Consider the following 21,982-nt stretch of genomic DNA (forward strand, 5'->3'; position numbering starts at 1 on the left):
TTTTAATATGTTTTCTTTGTATTTAATTTTTGACAGTTTGATTACTATGTGTCTTGGCATATTTCTCCTTGGATTTATCCTGTATGGGACTCTCTGTGCTTCCTGGACTTGATTAACTATTTCCTTTCCCATATTAGGGAAGTTTTCAACTATAATCTCTTCAAATATTTTCTCAGTCCCTTTCTTTTTCTCTTCTTCTTCTGGAACCCCTATAATTCGAATGTTGGTGCGTTTAATGTTGTCCCAGAGGTCTCTGAGACTGTCCTCATTTCTTTTAATTCTTTTTTCTTTATTCTGCTCTGCAATAGTTATTTCCACTATTTTATCTTCCAGGTCACTTATCCGTTCTTCTGCCTCAGTTATTCTGCTATTGATCCCATCTAGAGTATTTTTAATTTCATTTATTGTGTTGTTCATCGTTGCTTGTTTCATCTTTAGTTCTTCTAGGTCCTTGTTAAATGTTTCTTGCATTTTGTCTATTCTATTTCCAAGATTTTGGATCATCTTTACTATCATTATTCTGAATTCTTTTTCAGGTAGACTGCCTATTTCCTCTTCATTTCTTAGGTCTGGTGGGTTTTTATCTTACACCTTCATCTGCTGTGTGTTTTTCTGTCTTCTCATTTTGCTTATCTTACTGTGTTTGGGGTCTCCTTTTTGCAGGCTGCAGGTTCGTAGTTCCCGTTGTTTTTGGTGTCTGTCCCCAGTGGCTAAAGTTGGTTCAGTGGGTTGTGTAGGCTTCCTGGTGGAGGGGACTAGTGCCTGTGTTCTGGTGGATGAGGCTGGATCTTGTCTTTCTGATGGGAAAGGGACCAGACAAAGTCCCTATTCTTTTGTCTCTGTTTATTCTTTTTTCTTTTGTCCTACCCTGGTACGTGGGGACTTTCTTGCCTTTTGGGAGGTCTGAGGTCTTCTGCGAGCATTCAGTAGGTGTTCTGTAGGAGTTGTTCCACGTGTAGATGTATTTCTGGTGTATCTGTGGGGAGGAAGGTGATCTCCGCGTCTTCCTCCTCCGCCATCTTCCCCTCGTCCCTCCCATACACATTTGGCCATTGGACCAATTATTTTCGGGTAATGTGTTAATGTCACCCAGAATTAGTCTCCGTGGAGCACATTTTGACAGTCACTACCATAACCTAGTAACTTGCTTGTGAACCAAACCCTAAGCCTTTGACAACTTAGTCTGTTCTTGTTTATCTCAGAAGCTGGCTGAACCAAGAGTAGCATGTCTCTGTGGCCCCCACTGTTTCCAGCTGTGCCATTGCCACTGGAATCGACTAAGATTAAAAGGTCAGAAAACAAGTTTGTACATTTACACTCACGGCTGACCCCCACCATTCCGAATGACCTCCCCATGACCTTGTATGGGCTGCAGCATGGGGAGTATTTGCCAGCATGAGGTCCCCCTAGTTCTTGAACCCCATCAGTGATGGCAAGGTGGCCCTTCATCTGGAGGACGGGCTTGGAGACAGTGCCCTGGGGCGACTGAGTGGTGTGTCTGCATCCCGGCTTCTGGGGGCACAGAAATGAGCCCGTTTTCCTACCTCACCCCTGGCAGCATGTTCCTCTTCCACCTGGGCGGTGCTCTTTGGTCCAAGGATCATAATCACGTGTCTGTTTCTCTATAATCCACATCCCGAGGCTTGGTGGCAGTCATATCCAGGTACCATAGTCATTTATTATATGTTTTCGTGATTAATCCGGTGGGTTTTTTGACCAAGGGATATTTTTGTAGCACATTTTCTATTACCTGACCATGTTAAATCCACAAATTTATGGTTTTTCACAAATGTTTTAGTCAAGTGTAGCCATTTGTTTCCCTCAGATCATTTGCGGGGGCCTTGACAAGATGATGTCTTCATTAGCATCTCCAGACTTACTGAAAGTGTCCCCTCAACACCACCACCACCAATAAAAGCAAAAGTAAAAAAAGGTTGTTTAGGGTCATCTTGCATTGCTCAACATTAGGACCCAGCCACTCCTTAAGAGGCCCTATTGGATAATTTAAGAATAACGTGAGACACCAAACCTGCATACTAGGAGCACATGGTATATAAGGGGAGTGAAAAGAGCAAGAGAGAAGTTAATAGTCACTTGCTTAACAGAGCAGGAGACCTTCCTTCTTAAGAAAGGTCATACTTTCGGTCAACATTTCTGATTTTGCTTTTGTCTTTACCAAGATACTTTTACTTTTTTTAAAATTAAGGTATAGTTGATTTACAATGTTGTGTTATACAGCAAAGTGACTGAGTTATACATAAGTATAATTCTTTTTTAAAAAAACTTATTTTTCATTATGGTTTATCACAGAATATTGAATAGAGTTCCCTGTGCTATACACTAGGACCTTGTTGTTTATCCATTCCGTATATAGTAGTTTGCATCTGCTGACCCCAAACTCCCACTCCATCCTTCTCCTGCCCACTTTTACCTTGTTCTAATGACAGTTTGTTAATCCAATTTCCCCTCTCTGTTATTCTTGAGTTACCACTTTTTCTTTACTAACTTTGATGTACCATGATTTATAATGTCACTAAAACATTTAATTTAGTTACAAGTTTTCCCAGTATCTAGAATCCTACATTTTCTTTCCTTATCAGACTTGAGCTCAAACATCCTGGAATTTGCTACAGAGTCTGCACGTTGGGTCAGTGGTGCATCAGCTGTCTGAGAAGAGAAAGCAATGCCAACCTCCTTCCATGAGAACACGAAGGAACAGTCATGCATAGGAACCTGTGTCAGGTAGAATCTCAGGTGATTAATAGACAACAGGTGCTTGCAAACACAAACAAAAACATATGTTTATAATGCGCTGGCCTCTGCTTTTTATGATTCCCTTTATCTTTTCCTCAGTTCCGTTTGGTGTTCCCTTTCTAGTTCTTGGCGTGGAGGCTTAGACGGTTATTTCTCAGCTTTCCCCCCTAGTGTATGTATTGTAGATATAAATTTCTCTCCTACCACTCTTTAACTGCAACAAATGAGTTTGACTATGCTTTCAATAGCCTTATCTAGGTAAAATTGATGTACAATCAACTGCACTAAGTATATTTATTGATATACAGTAAACATACAATAAATATTGTATATTGTATATCAATAAATATACTTAGCAAAGTAAGGACAGAAGAATAGAAATACTGTAGGAACTTCCTAAAGAATACCTTTTTGAAAATCTACACCAAATCTGGTACTTAGAGGTGAACTATAGAAAGCCCATTTCCTCTTCTGAGATAATGACAAGCCTTTCCCACTGTCCCTGAACAAAATGTCAACTCTTTGCAAAAGCCAGAGTCCCTTGGACCCAGTTAATTCAGGGCGAAATACTAACATATATTTATCTATTTACTTACTTATCTATTTGAAGTATAGTTGATTTACAGTATTAGTTTTAGACGTACAATATAATGATTCAATATCGTACTCCATTTAAAGTTATTATAAAATAATGGCTCTATTCTCTGTGCTATAACATATCCTTGTTGCTCATCTATTTTATACATAGTAGTTTTTGTATCTCTTAATCCCATCTCCCCAGCTTGCCTCTCCTCTCTCCCCCCCTGCACTGGTAACCACTAGTTTGTTCTCTATATCTGTGTGTCTGTTTCTGTTTTGTTACATTCATTTGTTTTATTTTTGAGATTCCACATATAGCTGAGATCATACAGTATTTGTCTTTCTCTGTCTGACATTTCATTTAGCACAGTACCCTCCAGGTCCATCCATGTGGTTGCAAATGGCATTATTTCATTCTTTTTTATGGCTGAGTAGTATTCCTTGTATGTGTGTACCACATCTTCTTTATTCATCTGTTGATGGACACTTAGGTTGCTTCCATATTCTTGGCTATTGTAAATAATGCTGCTATGAATATCGGGGTGCACATATCTTTTCTAATTAGTGTTTCATTTTCTTTGGATATATACTCAGGAGTGGAATTGCTCAGTCATATGGTAGTTCTATTTTTAGTTTTTTGAGGAACCTGCATACTGTTTTTCATAGCGGCTGCACCAATTTACATTCTCACCAACAGCATACAAGGGTTCCCTTTTCTCCACATCCTTACCAACATTTGTTATTTGTGGTCTTTTGGTGACAGCCATTCTGACAGGTGTGAGGTTATATCTTATTGTGTTTTTTATTTGTATGTTCCTGACGAGTAGAGATGTTGAGAATCTTTTCATGTGCCTGTTGGCCACCTGTATGTCTTCTTTGGAAAAATGTCTATTCAAGCTTCTGCTCATTTTTTAATCAGGTTGTTTATTTTTTTGATATTGAGTTGTATGAACATTTATATATTTTGGATATTAACCCCTTATCTGTCGTATTACTTGCAAGTATTTTCGCCCACTCGGTATGTTGTTTTTTCATTTTGTCAGTGGTTTCCTTTGCTGTGCAAATTTTTTAAAGTTTAATTAGGTCTCATTTGTGTACTTTTGATCTTGTTTCCTTTGCCTTAGGAGAGATCCAAAAATAAATATTACTACAGCTTATGTCAAAAAGCGTTCTACCTTGTTTTCTTCTAAGGCGTTTTAAGGTTTCCAGTCTTACATTTAGGTCTTTAATCCATTTTGAGTTTATTTTTGTGTACGGTGTTAGGAAGTGTTCTAATTTCATTCTTTTACATGTAGCTATCCAGCTTTCCCAGCACCACTTGTTGAAGAGACTGTCTTTTCCCCATTGTATGTTCTTGCCTCCTTTGTCATAGATTGATTCCAAAGACTGACTTTATGGGCCAAGTGATCTTCAGTGTTGTGTGCTCACCTTTCCTAGCAAATTCTTCATGTGTTCACTTACATTGGATGTATGGACTTAGACCTAAGTTCCCCTTACCGGAATATATAAAAATAAATATTACTTGAACAAAATGTCATAAGACTGGGTGGCTGGAAATATAAATTTTCAAGTTCTTTAATACTCACTATTTAACCTTGCTCAAAAGTTTCCTAGAAAATAAATTTCAGTTTTGAAGCCTGTCTTTTGCAAAATCATATTTAGTACAATTTTCCTCCCCACCTACCTTGATCCACCACTTTCTACATCAGTTTGCTGTCATCTGGCAAAGCAGTTGTAAAGAACCATTTTTCAAATCAAACCTTTTGAAACAGTATTCCCTCCTCAACGTAAAATAATATTAATAAAAACTATATCAAAACCTGAATTAATATACCATTATCTTTAATTTCTGTTTTCTTTGTTGCAAACTGTCAAGTCAGATGGGCTAAACAAACATGTGAGTGACCTCTGGAAAAATAAAATTATACTTTTAATGGCCAACAAGTAAATTAAACAAATTAAAACTTAGCATGATGAAATAAAGAATTTAAGGGCAGTTTTAGTAATCCTGCCAAGTTTTAGTTCAGTTGGAAAGCAATTGGAAATGATGAAAATTGCATTCAGACCCTGAGTTTTAATAGATCATTAGTCAGGATCATCTAATCCACCATTGTTTTTAACAATTCTTAGAAGTGTTACTGAACTACTTGAGATAAAAAGGAAAAATATTCACAGAGCTTTGGCTGTAAGAGTTTTTGATTTTTTTTCTTGGTGCTGGTAAAGAAGTCTACAGAAGCAAGCCCTGTGTCTGAGAGCCCCAAAGTGGCAATTATCATGCTTGGTTTCAGTTCCTGAATGACTTTCCATCCTCCTCCTGTTTCTCACTAGGGAGAAACATTAATTTACATTTTTTCTACTTCTTATTTCTACTAAAAGACACAACATTTTGGGGAAGATAATGGAATTCAGAAAAATAGGTATCACTATAATAAAGATGGGGAGATATTTTCCTCAAAATATTAACAGAGAAATACATACACATTTCTGGTTTTATGTGGTCAAATTGCAAACCTTAAGCCCCCTAAGCTCACACCGATTTAAGAGGTTACCACATTCAGAAAAATAAATGAACACCAAACATGATAGCAGTGTCTTTCATTCTCTCTAGTTTGATAGTCCAAGGAAGCAAAATATTTTCCACTTTATAAAATCTTTAAAACCGCCAGGGGAGACATGCTGGCCTTCTCAGTGTTGGAGCAGAGAAAGCTTCAGCTAACCATATGGAAAACACATAAGGAGACCAGATTTTTCCAGTCCATAATTCAGTGAGAGTTAGGGTCTTACTTCCAACACCAGAAGTCTTAGGAGGTGACTGGTAACTCCACACACTGCCAAGTTTTTGAAATTGGATAAAGGATGAGGGTAAAGATGGCTACCTCTGTACACATGAAACTGGTTTACAGTAGTGATTATGCATTTTCCTTTTGTCTTTTTCCCCCCTCTTAAAATAGCACGAACATGATATTATGTTGACTAAGAAAAATAAACGAAGCAGCTTTTCTCTGTAGGCACCACTTATTAGGATAAGAACCTTCCAAAGAAAAGAGGTAGTACACCATAATTTGAATCAGATTTTGTTAAAAAAAATCTAGGTCCATCCATTCATTGAAGCATTCATGAATTTGTTAATTAAGTGAACAAATACTGATCATGTACCTGTTCCCATGTTCCTCACTGAGGCAACAACTCATAGCAAGTTAGGAGCATGCGTTCTGCAGTATGACTTCCTGGGTTCAAATCTGAGTACCGCCAGCTAGCAAGGGCCATGCTGGGGCCATCGCTAAGCTTCTCCAAGTGTCTGCCTTCACTGGTGTGGTAAGCACATTGATGGTAGGCTGTTGTGGATTTGTGGTTGCCTGCACTATCAGGTGTAAGACACAAGGATAAGTGATTCTCTTCACTAACAGCTCCTCTTGTTGCTAAAATTCCTGACTTTGTTAAAGAATGTACACAGTGAAGTCCCTAATCCAGGGGAGTTACCACTATTTCAAATATCTTTTTCTCTGTTTCATGATATTATTGTAATTTTATTGTGTTTATATCAACTGTAATATCTATTTTAGCTAAATAAAAACATTAACCAGGCTAACCTTCTTTTTTAATTCAGCAGAACGCCTGAGGATACTTGCTGTGTTTGCCATCATACCTAAGTCAACTATGCCTTTATCATATTTGGGATTTCTCTACCTATGGGATTACATGTGAATAAATAAAAGCAAAACTCACCCCTCGATTATGTGGATGCTTTTAGCCATTGCTTTCTAGAATAAACACGCACATGATTTAGATATGTAATTCCAATTCTGTTTATTCCTTAGAAAGGACATTTAGTTTAAAAGCACGTTCAAGGTAGAAGAAGTGCAAGTTCTTCTGTTTGGTCTGTTTAACAAGTTTCAGCGCAAAACTTTATATCCAGCATCACAACAAATACAGGTGAAGACAGAGAAATTTTCAAAATGAAAAATTTCAACCAATAGACCATCTAATACCAAAACCTTTCAGTGATAGATACTGGGAGTAACGAAGATGGATCAAGAAGCCGACCGAGGCTTGGTCTTCTTCGTGAGAGACCCCAGTTGTACTTCTTGGCAGTAGTATCTGAAAAATGGTAGAAAGTACTTTCCTGTCTCTTCCTCCATGTGTTCGCTGCCTGTGACCAACCATGAAGGAGGTGACCAGCTGCAGCCATCCTCTGGGATGGACCCTGGTGATCCCTGCCTCTGGGCTGTGAGTGGCGCCAGTGACTCACTTTTAAAGGGGGAACGAGGCAGAAGAGAAGACATCATGAGATATCACTCTCAATATTCAGTTTTAGAAAGACCCTGACTGCCATCCTGGGGGCTTCCCTTGCTCTCTCTCACTTCTGCTCTCTCACTTTTGCTCTCTCAGTTCGCTTGCGCTGGGGAAGCAGATTTCCACGCTGGAAGCAGTCTTTTGGAGAGGCCCGTGTGGCTCAGCAAGCATTGAAGCCCTCATCCCCACCGTCCATGAGGAACTGGAGCCTGCCAAGGCCATGTGAGTGCAAGTGGACCCCTCCCCATCCAGCTTCCAGATGAGACCACAGCCCTGGCTGGCTGTTTGACTACAACCTCATGAAAGACCTTGAACCAGAGGCCTCCAGATAAACTCTGCACAGATTCCTGATGCACAGAAACTGTGAGGTAACTAACGTCTGCTGTTTAGGTCACTAAGCTTTAGGGTAATTTGTTGTGTAGCAGTAGATAGTAATTCATACCCTAATGCCTTTAAAGCTGCTTGTGAGGCAGAATTCTGAAGTGCATATGACTTTCTTCTCTTCCCTTTCTTTTATCATTTTCTTAAAATGATACACTACTACAGATATTAGGAAATAAGTTGAGGTAAACTACAGGAAAACCAATGGTGACCCACTATATTCTGGGAGGTAAACGTATAGACGTGAATTGGTGGAAGGCATCTGGGTGTACATCCTGGGTAATGTTTTCAGTGTACAAAGTAAGCTAAGAACTGTAAAGGAGCATAAAGAATTGCAAAGACTAGTAGCTGGATACCTTACTTTCTCTCGTTAGTTTTGAAAAATGATTTTAGTCATTATATCAATGGACAGAGAGACCAAGAGAGATGTACTTATTCTTGCTGTGACAGCATGAGTTGCAAACAGTTATCTTGTTTATAAAGGTATAAAGAGGGAAAAAAAATACCCAGTAGAATGTGGAGCCTATTATTAAAAAGTCTAAATAAAAATACTTTTACAACTAAAAGATTTAAGGCAGAGAGGGAAAGTATGATTTTGATGTTCTCCAAAATGCAGAAAATTATTTCAAAGGAGTATTTCAAACTATTAATAAAATATAAAATGATACGTCAGCTAAAAACAAAGAAAAGTACTGAGAGGTAAATGGAGCTAAATAATAAAAGGGAGGTTTGCAATAAAACTGATATTGGCCTGATTTATAATGCAGATGGGAGGCAGTACAGGCATAATTAATGAAGCATAATTAATGATGTCGAGAACCAGTGATGTGGGAGATGCACTGGAGCATCTCCTTCAGGCTGAACAGGAGGACAAACACCGGAGGGGACGGGAGACCCAGAGGTGAGGGATGCTGAGCCCAACACGGGACATGGCGACAGAGGGACAGCTCAGGTGCCTGTTTCTGGGTGGAGAAGAAGCTTCTCCAAAGTTGATAAAAGAACACTTACAGTAAGCAAACATGGCAAAAGATTTTTAAAAGAAGAAAAAAAATGTTTTCAGCATTCTGAGAGAGCAAGCTAATTAAAAACAGATTACAAAAATCTGGCAGACCTCTCTGCAACAGTAAATCCTAGGAGATAAAGGAATGACGCAGTCAGCTAACGACAGAAGCATGTTCTGACTGGGCCTGCCCACCTAGCCGCTCTTCGGTGGGAAGACAGCAGAGGTACTAATACATGAATCCAGTTGATCTATATTAATAAATAAACATTAATACATTAAAACACAGCTGGTCTTATTCCAGGAAAAAAAGGTGTTTGTTATTTAAAAATGTATTTATAGAATTCACAACCTGTGATTATCTTGACAGCAGCCAAAGGAACATTTAATAAAATTGAAACTCATAATTCATTAAAATTATAAAGACAGCTTTCCGTCTTGATAGGGGACATTAGTCTGAACCCCACAGATGATGTTGCAGTCGCCGTTTTGGCCCTGGAAGCGGTGAACTCGGAATAATGGCAGGACTGGTTTAGAGAAAGCGAGAGGCAAGAGAAGGAAGCAGGTGGTGTGTGTGTCCAGGGGAGAAGAGAAACAGGGCTGTCAACGCTGAAGAGAATACTAGCTGCCTGAAAACTGGAGAGACTTGTGTGACCATAAGATGTAATAAAAACGATTCTATTCACAGTAACAATGAAAAATTCCTAGGGATGACTGTGCTAGGGTAAAGTTCTTTTATGAAGAAAATATAAAAATTTTCATCAAGAAGATCTGGATAAATGGAGAAGACATAAAATATTTAAAGATTTACATTTTTAAAAGGAACCTGTAACATTTTTATACAGTTCAAAGAAAATCCCTAATGCAATTTTAGGAGACAGTGACAAAATTAATCTACAGCTCATTGGGAAGAATAAACATGCTAAACTTTTCAAAAGTAACCTGAAATGGAAGGGTGTGAGGGCCGTGCTACACTGTCACACACTTTAAGAAGGGCTTAGTTAAAGCTGTAAGGTCCCACCAAAGCAACAGAGACTGAATAGAATACAAGTCTAGAAAGATACTCCAGAATATGTGGGGATTTGGTGTAAAATTAGAGTGACACCTCAGCTCAGTGAATGAAGAAGGGTTTATTTTCACAAAAGCACAGCAGGAAATAATGGGCAAACAGTTCGTAGTAAAATAAAACTAGAATTCTGCTTTAAACCTCATAGACTAAATTCCATGGGGATCAGAAATGTAAATGTTAGCACATTAACCGTGAAGTAGAGAAGAAAGTACAGGTTAACGTTCATACAGTCATGGGTGGGAAAGGCTGTCCTATGTCTGACACGGTCAGTCGTGTGATCAAGGGAATGATTTAGGCTTGAATATGTACGAATCCCAAGTGTTCACGTGAAACAGTGAAACACCAAGGACAGGCTGGTAAGAGTATTTATAGGGAGAAGTTTAACAAAGAAGGCAGAAAACAACTGACATCTCGATAAAAAGATCAAACTTGACCCTGGACGAGGTCATCGCTAGAGAAGACACACGAGAGAAGGAACATGAAGGAACACGTGGCAACACGTTTAACTCAGGGTGAACAGCATGCAGCGTGTGGTGGGTGCCTCTTCCTTCCCCAGTCACGAGGGCCGAGTAGGATGCAGAGACTGAACACGCACGTGGGGCGTAGCCTGGTGCAGCGTGCTCTCGGAGTGGCGGGCCCTCAAGCTTCAGGACAGCCCCTCGGCAGGCACCCGGCCTCGTGCTGTGGACAGAGGGCCCTGGCTGGCCACAGACGCGGCCCGGGGACAGAGCGCCCTCGGCCTGAGCCCCACACGTCTGATCTGAAACCTCTGGCTAAGCAGACCCGCCTCCAGGAGTGAGGACACAGAATGGAACTGCGTCTTGTTACCCGCTGACCGGGAGGTGGGAGCCCGAGAATGGGGCTGGGTGGGTCCACCTGTGGGTGAGCTCACGTGTGTCAGTCACCGAAAGATGTTGAGCCTCCACTGTTGGTGAGACATCAGGGGACAGAGCAATCTCTTACTACTCTTGGAATTGGGAAATACACGTGTACACCAGGTCAGCAAGGACAAGAGGTTATGCGGCAGGGCGTGGCACCTGGCCTCGTGACCCTGGGGCAGCTGTCCTGGCCGGTCGTGTGCCGGCTCCTGTATTGCATCGTCCCAGCAGCCGCTATGTGCTTGGGGGGACGTGAACAAAGGGAGTCGCTGGGCTGACTCTGGGTTCAAGGGTGTTTTGAAGCCTTGTGTGGTGTCAGCTTCTCCAAGCTAGGTCCAGGGTTCCCTTTGGGTAATGAGTCTGGGTTGGAGTCACTACGAGAAATTGGCGTGAGATCCGGCAGGCAGAGCGAGGCCGCAGCCCCGCCTCCTCCCGTCCTTCCATCCTTCCTTCTCTCTTTCCCTCTCTCTGTGTCTCTCTAGCTCTCTCTGGAATGGCCAGGCACGGGGGCAGGCTGCCTCTCTGTGGCTGTCTGCCGGCTCACCTTGACCTTGATGGGGCAGCATCGGGGGTCCAGCCCCCCCTCCTCACACAGGACCTTCTCCCGGGGTGCCTGGGAGCCTGGAGCAGGCCGTGGGCAGCTCGGGGGTGGCAGAGGGGGCCCTCCCCCACAGGAGTGGAGTCGACACACAGTTGACCTGATCCATCTCCAGCGGCCCCTCATCTATTTGTTCACAAATCGTTGAAGGGAAGGAGTTTACTTTGGTACTTAAGGTGGCGTCATTTACATTTGGCACGTCGTTGTTACTTTTATGCATATTATGATGATGTTTACTAGGCTCAGGCATAAGGCAAAATTGAACTAGAATCATTGTTTCCCATTAAATATTAAGGGTCCCTATTAAAAGGAAAAAATGTACTTTTCTCCATCCCTTTCCCCCCAAAATAAGTGACTTAGAAAATCACTATCAGAGAAAAAACAAGATTTGGGCAACGTTTTGGAAAGGTATGCTTTTGGGAAAGGTAGGTTTTATAATTCACACATTTTTCATGACCAAAGAAGAAATAATGAATCCAAGCAAACTCTTAGTTCTCACTAAGTAATAATGTAAACAGAACTTTCTTTGCAGGACCGTAAGGCAGTGTGTAAGGAATGCACTGGCGCCACCTAATACCTTGAAAGACATTATCTACGATCAGAGAGAAAACAGTTACAGAAAAACAGCTGAATAGATTAATTGGCAGAAGGGCCCACATTGGACATGATTTGTAAACGCTAGACCTTGTCGCTTAGCTCAGCTACAATAATTGTGATAGGCAGAAAGGTTTTAAAATGCATTGGAATGGGTATCTGAATGTAGAGTCTTTGAACTTTCTTGGGTTGAGGAGATATTAGGAAATATTTTGGGGACAGGGAATATCTCACGTCAGAAGACAGAACCCAGCCGGGAGATGGCAGAAAGACTGAGAAGTGGCTGTGGTTCCGAGGATCTGGTGGGTTTTTTCTGGGCAGGTTTGTGAGCCCCAGTGACTGACCAGGTGAACCGGGATGCGGCCCTTCTGGGCGCTGACTTCATTTGTTCAGACGGAGCGTAATTGCTGGTCTCAGAAAGCAAGGCTGTCTTGCTGAGTAAGACCCACAAGGGTGGCAATGGTGACTTTTCTCCCGACACAGAAGGGAACCAGGTTCTTGAACACGCTCAGCACACACCTAGTGAGATAACACCCACTGGCCGAGGGGCTTGCCTAGGGAAACATAAAGCCAGTCTGTTAGGCCGGGTTGCAGAGTGTGGCTTATGCAGCTGACCTGCTAGGTTATAAAGGGGGATCTCAGAGGGAGGTGGGGCAGGGAAAAGAAGAGAGGAAACATGGGGGAGGAGAATCAATGACGACTGCAGCTGGTACATCCTTTGAATTCACCCCCTTAACCTCCCTCCTTAACTGGAATCCTCAGTTCCTTTATCCATCACTCCTAACGTCTTGTTACTAAATGTGGTCCCACCACAGGCGCTCACTGAGGACATGGGAGACCCAGCTATTCACACACTGTCTTCATTGACTAGACCGTGTTCTCTGTAGTCCTTGATCACAGCCAACGTCAGATTTAAAAGTGATCCCTTCATTGGATGAGCTTGGTGCTTCCACGTGGAGAAGCACAGCAGGTGGACCCATGCAGCCATCCATGCTTACAGACACTCCAGAGACAGGCTCATGGCTCAGCTAGAACAGACCAGTCCACGTGGGGTCAAGGACAATGGGTGATTTTATTTGTTTATTCGAACTTTCATCCAGACATTTACGAGGTTAACACCACATCTCAGAAAACACACAAGCGTGTTAGGGAAATGCCTGGGTCCTGCCAGTGAGAGTCTGCTGGGCAGTGGGCATGGGCACGTGGCCCCAGCAGGTGGCCTGGGTGGCTCGATGGAGAAGAAGCACAAAGGGGGGTCCACAGGTGCCCCATGTCCTTCCGCGTGGTCTGTGCTACTCCTGGGCCTGGGAGCCTCCCCAAGGGAAACAGCAGAGGTCCAGAGAGGAGGGGCTGCTGGGCCACAGCTGTCCTCCAGGCCCCAGGCTGGGTGTGGGAAAAGGAGAGGGACCTGCCTCCGTGCCCCAGGCCTCCTGCAGACGGGGTCTCTCCCCATCCCACGCGGAAACAATGTCTTTTCAGGAGCAGACTGTATGCTGATGTAACAAGGAGCTTCCTTCCCACTGGGCCGTAACCTGCCGTCACAGCCCCGTCTGCGGGCCCAAGCCCCGCTGCTCACCTCGGGCTCCAGCTCTGGACCCGAGGCTGCTGGCTGACCGCCCTGCCACCCAGGGGAGAAATGGCTATCCCTTTCCGTTCTTGTCCGCCTTCAGGTCATGACCCCAGTGGGCCTGCGCTGTGGGAGCCAGAATCCAGGTTCCCGTGGGATGTGACAGCCGCCATCCAGTGCTGCAACCTTGGCCTGTGGCCTGACTGGAAGGCTGGGTTGGCCTGCTCCCGGCCGTCAGTCACCACACAGCCTGTCCCAGTCGTTTGACACCGATTCAGCACAGGCTGGTCCCCAAAGCAAACATGCGAAATAGTTTTATGAACAGACGACACAATCTTGGAGTGGCCAAACATTTGGGATAAAGCTTTACATACAGGACTACTTCTAGGTGAATTGTTTCTCCTGCTCATCATACTGATTTCCTGGTGGAAAGAAAAATACTTCTAAACAGGGAAAATGTTTTCAAAAGAGCAACTCTAAATTTTCCCCTCAAGACTAAAATGCCGTGTGCTCCTTGCCCCATGCGGCAGCCTCTCTGCAGGAGGACTTCTTGGGCCTGTAAGCTTCATGGTTCTGGGAACTTCCCACCTCAGGCACAGGGTTGGTCCCCCTCCCCTGGGCTACAGCTGGTTGGATGAACCATGACCTTCTGACCTAAGTGGGCCCATCAGATCACACGTCCTGGAAACCGGGAACTGACGCTCAGGACTGACGAGGAACCTTGGAGCAGTGGTGGCTGCCAACTCCCACATGGGCAAGAGAAGCAAATGATGGAGTCTGCCTGTGCAGGGAACAGAGTGGTCCGTGCGGGGAAGGGAACTGAGTGGTCCTGTGTGGGGAACAGAGTGGTCCATGCAGGGAACAGAGTGATCTGTGCACATGGCCCAGCTCCACTCCTCCTTTGATGTCAGGCATCACCTCATATTCTTATAATAAAGGCCCCCTATTTTTATGCCAGGACAAGTGGGTTGCTACTTCTTACAACCAATGCCCCTACCTGCTATGACCTTTACACTTTTTGGTAAATATGGGATGTTAGAAATTCACAGGCACGTTCCTGTGGACTGGGTTTGGGCTCACAGCTGATAATATCTGGACTCCCTCCTGCACTCTCCTCACACTCTGAGCACCCCCCTTTCATTCTTGGGGGTGGGATGAGGTGATGCATGGTGGGAGGGTCTCCGAGCCTCATGTGGGACCCCAGGAGGGCCCAGGCTTCCATTGCACTTGGGGGAGAGGTGGGGTAGTCATCACTCTGCCTGTCTTTCTCTCAAAAATTAAAAAATGTAAAATGGGACTGTCTGTCTCTTTGCGTTTTGGAAGCTCTTAGATGCATGAAGGAAAGACTCCATGAGGCTTTGGTTGAGAAGAATGCGCTCACCTCGTGTCCCATGTCTCACAGCTGTGATTCACCCCAGGGACCACCCTATTCTCCATTGCCAGTGTGTCAGTGGCGTCCTGGCTGAAATTTCCCTCAGGGAGACTTAGGGCTGTAAGAGGCCTTGGTGACTGTATGCATTGGCTTCTGCGTTTTAGATGAGGAAGCCAAGGCTTTGAAAGAGAAGTTAATTCCCTAAGTTACAGAACTAATTAAAAGCAGATTCTGGGGCTAAAACTCAAATTTCCCGACTTCCAGTCCAAACTCTTCATGGTCTTAACTATTTTAAATTACTTTTTAATCATATATCTCAGCCTTCACCAGAAGGCCTCTTTCCAGCTCATCCTGAATCATTGCTTTGAGTTGCATGCTTAACTGAACTGTCTGTATCTTTAGGACAGCTTAGAATCAAAAGCCCTTTCTGGCAGAATAAATCCAGTTTTCAGAAGTTTCTCTCCAACTCAGCCATAGGCAATTTCTTCCTCCTAGACCGTAGGAAATAATTTTAAATTTCCTGTTCCTTTTGTGTTTTCTTTTCTCCTCTCTGATCCAAAGAAAACCATAAAAGATATTACAACTAATCATGACTAGAAACATTTCTACATTAGCAGCATGAATCTTCGGGTTTGTCTAATCAGAAGAAATTGTCTTAATATTTACCTTTTATGTATGTATTTATCTGTTGTTTGTTTGGCAAAGCCTGTGCTTGAACAACATTGATAAAGTGCTGAGTTTGGGCTTGGAGTGTTTGCCCAAATATGCTTTCAATACCCAAAATCTTGGGCGAGTTTCCACAAACTGCTCAGCTGCAGCCGTAGGCTAACGTGAGAACAACTAGTTGGTAGTCCATCCACACTGTGTTTCTTCCGTACTTGAGAGAAGATGTCTGCTCACCATCAGAAACCAGGACGACTCCCGAGAGCAGGTCACATGATGCTGCGTGTCGGCACTGCCTTCTGGGTACAGGAGGCTCTTCCTACCACCTGCCCTCGCCTTCCTCCCTTTCTTCCTGGAGACAGTTACCCGAGGAAACACCAAGTCATCGAGCGTGTGTGCACGTGTGTGTGCATCTGTGAACATGTGCATGTGTGTAAGAGTGTGTGTGAGCACATGAACATGTGTGCCCCTGTGTGTGCATATGTGAACGTGTGTGTGCCCGTGTGAGCCTGCATATGTGTTTGAGTGTTTTGGATGCTCTGGTGTGATAATTGACTTATAGATCAATAGGAAAGGATACATAATCTTAAAATTGCCCTAAACAGACGTAAGAACTTAATTTATAATAATGGCAGCATCATGCTCTAGTGTGGGAAAGGGTGAATGTTGTAAAAGCTGGGGTTTGGGAAAGTCAAGTTTTGTTTGTATCAGGTTGGAATATTATCTCTATTATATACCAAAATAATCTCCAGATATGTTGAGTTGTATGTAAAAGTTTGAATTTGGAAGGAACTTAGCAATTTATAGCTTAGAGGTGGTTAGTTGTAAATGCACATCATCTCGCATCTCATTCTCTTGCAAAAATACACCAAACTAAGACAAGAGAATTCTGTTGAAAAAGCCACAAGGATGAGATATAGAGGAGTGGAATAAAATAGCAATAAAGTTTTGGAAGATGGAGAGAAGTTGGATTATTATTATTATTTTTTTTTTTGCGGTACGCGGGCCTCTCACTGTCGTGGTCTCTCCCGTTGCGGAGCACAGGCTCCAGACGCGCAGGCTCAGTGGCCATGGCTCACGGGCCCAGCCGCTCCGCGGCATGTGGGATCTTCCCAGACCGCGGCACAAACCCGTGTCTCCTGCATCGGCAGGCGGACTCTCAACCACTGCGCCACCGGGGAAGCCCGAAGTTGGATTATTGCTAACTGATTTAGCAGATACAAAAGAACCCCAAGGCAGCAGTGGGAGAAGCTGAGACCAACCTGAGTTATGGGACAGAATCCTCAAAACCCTCAGGCAGGGCAGCATCAAGCACCTCTGGAATCAGGGATTAAGGGTGGAGCTAGAAACAAAGCAAGATGGGGAAGATGGTTTGAAAAGAAATTCAAAGGGTACTCTACATCCCTCTCTCCAGTCTGTGTATTTGGGCATCTGCCCCAACCTTCCCTTGGCAGAAACCTGTGATGTTTAAGGGATTCCAGGTTCTACTGAGGGCCTGATTGCTGTTCTGTAAACATAACTCAGTCCTCACTTGCATATTGAGGGTTGTGGGCAGGGATTCCTCCTCCCCCAGCCCTTCACCATTTAGCTCCCCAGGTTGTCAGCCAGTATGTACAAGCAGGAAATTAGAAGACTTCCTACCCACCAGCCTCTACAGAACCGGAATAATAGATATCAGGTGCTCCCTGACAACTGGCTCAACCAGATAACCCACAATAAATTCAGACATAACAACTGCCAGTCGTCCCCTCTGAGCTTCCAACCAGCTTTTCCATCCCCTGGTCCTCATCATGAACAGACAACAAGATGGAATGGCACTGAGGGGAAGCCTTAGCATGAGAGACAAGACCTAAAAGCACAGGTAGAGAAACACAACCTGGAAGGAGCAGGAATTATGCTGATAGAAGAAAAGGAAACTTGTCATTAACATCCTCAGAGAGAAAAGAAAACATTGAACGAAGAACAGGGTACTATAGAAGAGGAACATTCAGAAAAAAGAACAACTCAGGATAAAAATGCTTTTTATTGCTAGCAGAAATTAAAAACTCACTAGAAGATTTGAAAGATTAAAAAAATCACAAAAGATAGAATATATAAAAGAAAATATTAGAATATTATAAGATCAGCCCGGAAGATTCAACATCCAAACCAAAGGAGTTATAGAAAGGGAAAATAAGGAAAACAAACAAAAAATAACAACAAAATAATTTTCCAGGCCAGTGAGATGTGAGTTGCCAGATGTAAAGATTTCACCAAGGGCCCAACACAATGGATGGAAACAGAACCACACTGATGCACGTACAGTGAAACTTCAGAACACCTGGGAACAAGAGGAAGACACTGGATCGCGAAGAAAAAACAGGCAGGCACAAAGGTTTTGGGCTTCGCAAAAGAAACACCTGGGAGTAAGAAGAAAATGAGAAAACGGCTTCATGATTCTGAAGGAAATTAATTTCTAACATGAAATTCCACACCCAATAAAATTATCCATCAAATGTCAGGATAGAAGAAAAACATTTTAAGACATGCAAGTCTTAAAAACTTTGTTGCCCAGACACCATTTCTCAAGAAGCTAGTGGATATTATGCTCCAGTAAAATGAATGGATAAACAAAAAATATGCAAGGGAAAGAAAATGGGATACACTGCATGGGGGAGGTGTGCAGCGGACCCCAGATGACAGCTGAGCACCCACTCTATATCCCTGCAGCCCTGATTCTACCCTTTCCACCCCTCTGACAGAGCACTGGGCTAGAACTTTGTCTGGTTTGCTTGACTGGGAGATGAGGGCTCTGCTCTTCCACACATACCACACTCTGGATCAGCAGATGACACTTATTCACCCTAAAAGGTGATCTGCTTCGACCTGCAGCTTGAGGAAGGTCAGCTTGAGCAGAGGACACAGCTCGGCCCACATTCTGCCTGGTCATAAAACAGCCTAGTAAGGGTAGGCATCCTTGTCTTGTTCCTGAATTTAGCAGAAAGTCTTTCAGCTTTTCACCATTGAGTATGATGTTGTCTGTGGGTTTGTTGATGTTAATATATGTTCCCTCTGTACCACTTTGATGAGAGTTTTAAATCATGAATGGATGTTGGATTTTTGTCAGATGCTTTTTCTGAGACTATTGAGATGAGCATGTGATTTTTATCCTTTGTTTTGTCAATGTGGTGCATCGTATTGATTGATTTGTGAATATTGAGCCATCTTTGAATCCCTGGAATAAATCCCACTTGCTCAGGTTGCATGATTCTTTTTATATATTGTTGAATTCAGTTTGCTAATATTTTGTTGATGATTTTTGCATCTATATTCCTCAGAGATATTGGCCTGTAATTTAATTTTTTTGGAGTGTCTTTGTTTTGTTTTGGTATCAGGGTAATGGTGGACTCATAGAATGAATTTGGGAGTGTTCCATCCTCTTCAATGTTTTGGAATAGTTTGAGGATAGGTATTAGCTCTTCTTTATACATTTGGTAGAGTTCCCCTGTGAAGCTGTCTGGTTCTGGACTTTTGTTTGCAGGTTTTTTTTTTTCTATTATAACAAATTCATTTCACTACTAGTGTTTCATCTGTTCAGATGGTCAGTTTCTTCCTGATTTAGTTTTGGAAGGTTATATGATTCTAGAAATTTGTCCATTTCTTCTAGGCTGTTCAATTTGTTGGCAAATAACTGTTTGTAGAATTCTCTTATGATTTTTCTGCCTTTGTGATATTGGTTTTTATTTCACCTCTTTTGTTTCTTATTTTGTTTATTTAGGTCCTCTCTTTTCTTCTTCATGAGCCTGGCTACAGGTCTATGAATTTTATTTATCTTTTCAAGAAAACAGCTCTTGGTTTCATCGACCCTTTCTATTTTTTTGTCTCTATTTTATCTATTTCCTCTCTGATCTTTATCGTTTCCTTCCTTCTGCTGATTTTGGGGTTTGTTTGCTCTTCTTTTTCTTGGAAGTCCTAGCCACAGTAATCAGACAAGAAAAGGAATTAGAAGGCATCCAGATTGGAAGGAAAGAAATAAAACTGTCACTATTTGCAGATGACATGATAACTATATACAGAAAACCCTAAAGTCTTCACCAGAAAACTATTAGAACTAACAAAAGAACTCAGTAAAGTTGCAGGATACAAGATTAATACATAGCAATCTGTTGCTTTCCTATGCACTAATAATAAACTATCAGAAAGAGAAAGGAAGGAAACAATCCCCTTTAAAATTGCATCACACAGGAGGCAACCCAAAACTGGAGCCCACTCGGCTCTTTCGTGGGGCTAATGGCAGACTCTGGGAGGGCTCACGCAAAGGAGTACTTCCCAGAACTTCTGCTGCCAGTGCCCTTGTCCTCACGGTGAGCAACAGCCACCCCCGCCTCTGCAGGAGACCCTCCAACACTAGCAGGATACCAAGGTGCCCTCAGTGTGATGTTCTACTGGATAATACCTCAGTGACCTGGAAGTGTCAGTGAAGTTTGAGGGATCAGGACGCCTAACCATGCAGAACCTAGGATTGTGAAGATGTGAGTTCCTCCTCATTGGAAGTGATAATTATATCTTTGGACCAGTTTCTCCCATCAGGAAACTTGCACAAGCCTCTTAGATAGCCTAATCCACCAGAGGGCAGACAGCAGAAGCAAGAAGAACTACAGTCCTGCAACCGGTAGAACAAAAACCACATTCACAGAAAGGTAGACAAGATGAAAAAGCAGAGGGCTGTGTATCAGATGAAGGAACAAGATAAAACCCCAGAAAAACAACTAAATGAAGTGGAGATAGGCAACCTTCCAGAAAAAGAATTCAGAATAATGACAGTGAAGATGATACAGGACCTTGGAAAAAGAATAGAGGCAAAGATCAAGAAGATGCAAGAAATATTTAACAAAGACCTAGAAGAAATAAAGAACAAACAAACAGAGATGAACAATACAATAACTGAAATGAAAACTACTCTAGAAGGAATCAATAGCAGAATAACAAAGACAAAAGAATGGATAAGTGACCTGGAAGACAGAATGGTGGAATTCACTGCCACAGAACAGAATAAAGAAAAAAGAATGAAAAGAAATGAAGACAGCCTAAGAGACCTCTGGGACAACATTAAACGCAACAACATTCACATTAGAGGGGTCCCAAAAGGAGAAGAGAGAGAGAAAGGACCAGAGAAAATATTTGAAGGGATTGTAGTTGAAAAATTCCCTAATATGGGAAAGGAAATAGCCACCCAAGTCCAGGAAGCACAGTGAGTCCCATAGAGGATAAACACAAGGAGAAACATGCCGAGACACATAGTAATCAAATTGGCAAAAATTAAAAACAAAGGAAAATTATTGAAAGCAGCAAGGGAAAAACGACAAATAACATACAAGGGAACTCCCCTAAGGTTAACAGCTGATTTCTCAGCAGAAAGTCTACAAGCCAAAAGGGAGTGGCATGATATATGTAAAGTGATGAAAGGGAAGAACCTACATCCAAGATTACTCTACCCGGCAAGGATCTCATTCATATTCGATGGAGAAATCAAAAGCTTTACGGACAAGCAAACGCTAAGAGAATTCAGCACCACCAAACCAGCTCTACAACAAATGCTAAAGGAACTTCTCTAAGTGGAAAACACAAGAGAAGAAAAGGACCTACAAAAACAAACCCAAAACAATTAAGAAAATGGTCATAGGAACATACATATCAATAATTACCTTAAACGTGAATGGATTAAATGCTCCAACCAAAAGACAGAGGCTTGCTGAATGGATACAAAAGCAAGACCCATATATATGATGTCTGCAAGAGACCCACATCAGACCTAGGGACACATACAGACTTAAAGTGAGGGGATGGAAAAAGATATTCCATGCAAATAGAAATCAAAAGAAAGCTGGAGTAGCAATACTCATATCAATTAAAATAGACTTTAAAATAAAGAATGTTACAAGAGAAAAGGAAGGACACTACATAATGATCAAGGGATCAATCCAAGAAGAAGACATGACAATCAGAAATACATATGCACCCAAAATAGGAGCACCTCAATACATAAGGCAACTGCTAACAGCTATAAAATAGGAAATTAACAGTAACACAATAATAGTGGGGGACTTTAACACCTTACTTACACCAATGGAGAGGTCATCCAAACAGAAAATTAATAAGGAAACGCAAGCTTTAAATGACACAATAGACCAAATAGATTTAATTGATATTTATAGGAGATTCCATCCAAAAACAGCAGATTACACTTTCTTCTCA

At 42.4% G+C, this 21,982-nt stretch overlaps 1 long non-coding RNA gene across 3 annotated transcripts in view; it reads left to right on the forward strand.

Moving 5' to 3' along the window:
- Positions 1 to 14,997, forward strand: part of LOC132436780 (uncharacterized) — a 30,574-nt gene extending 15,577 nt beyond the window's left edge. For 2 of the 3 annotated variants that reach the window (XR_009521884.1, XR_009521882.1), the window contains 2 exons: positions 7,723 to 7,994; positions 13,626 to 14,997. This is a non-coding gene — a long non-coding RNA (uncharacterized lncRNA). The remainder of the gene's footprint in view (positions 1 to 7,722; positions 7,995 to 13,625) is intronic. The other variant, XR_009521883.1, reaches the window with a different exon arrangement.
- The last annotated feature ends 6,985 nt before the right edge of the window (positions 14,998 to 21,982 follow it).

This window comes from Delphinus delphis, chromosome 14 (assembly GCF_949987515.2).
Source record: "Delphinus delphis chromosome 14, mDelDel1.2, whole genome shotgun sequence".
NCBI classification, from domain to species: domain Eukaryota; kingdom Metazoa; phylum Chordata; class Mammalia; order Artiodactyla; family Delphinidae; genus Delphinus; species Delphinus delphis.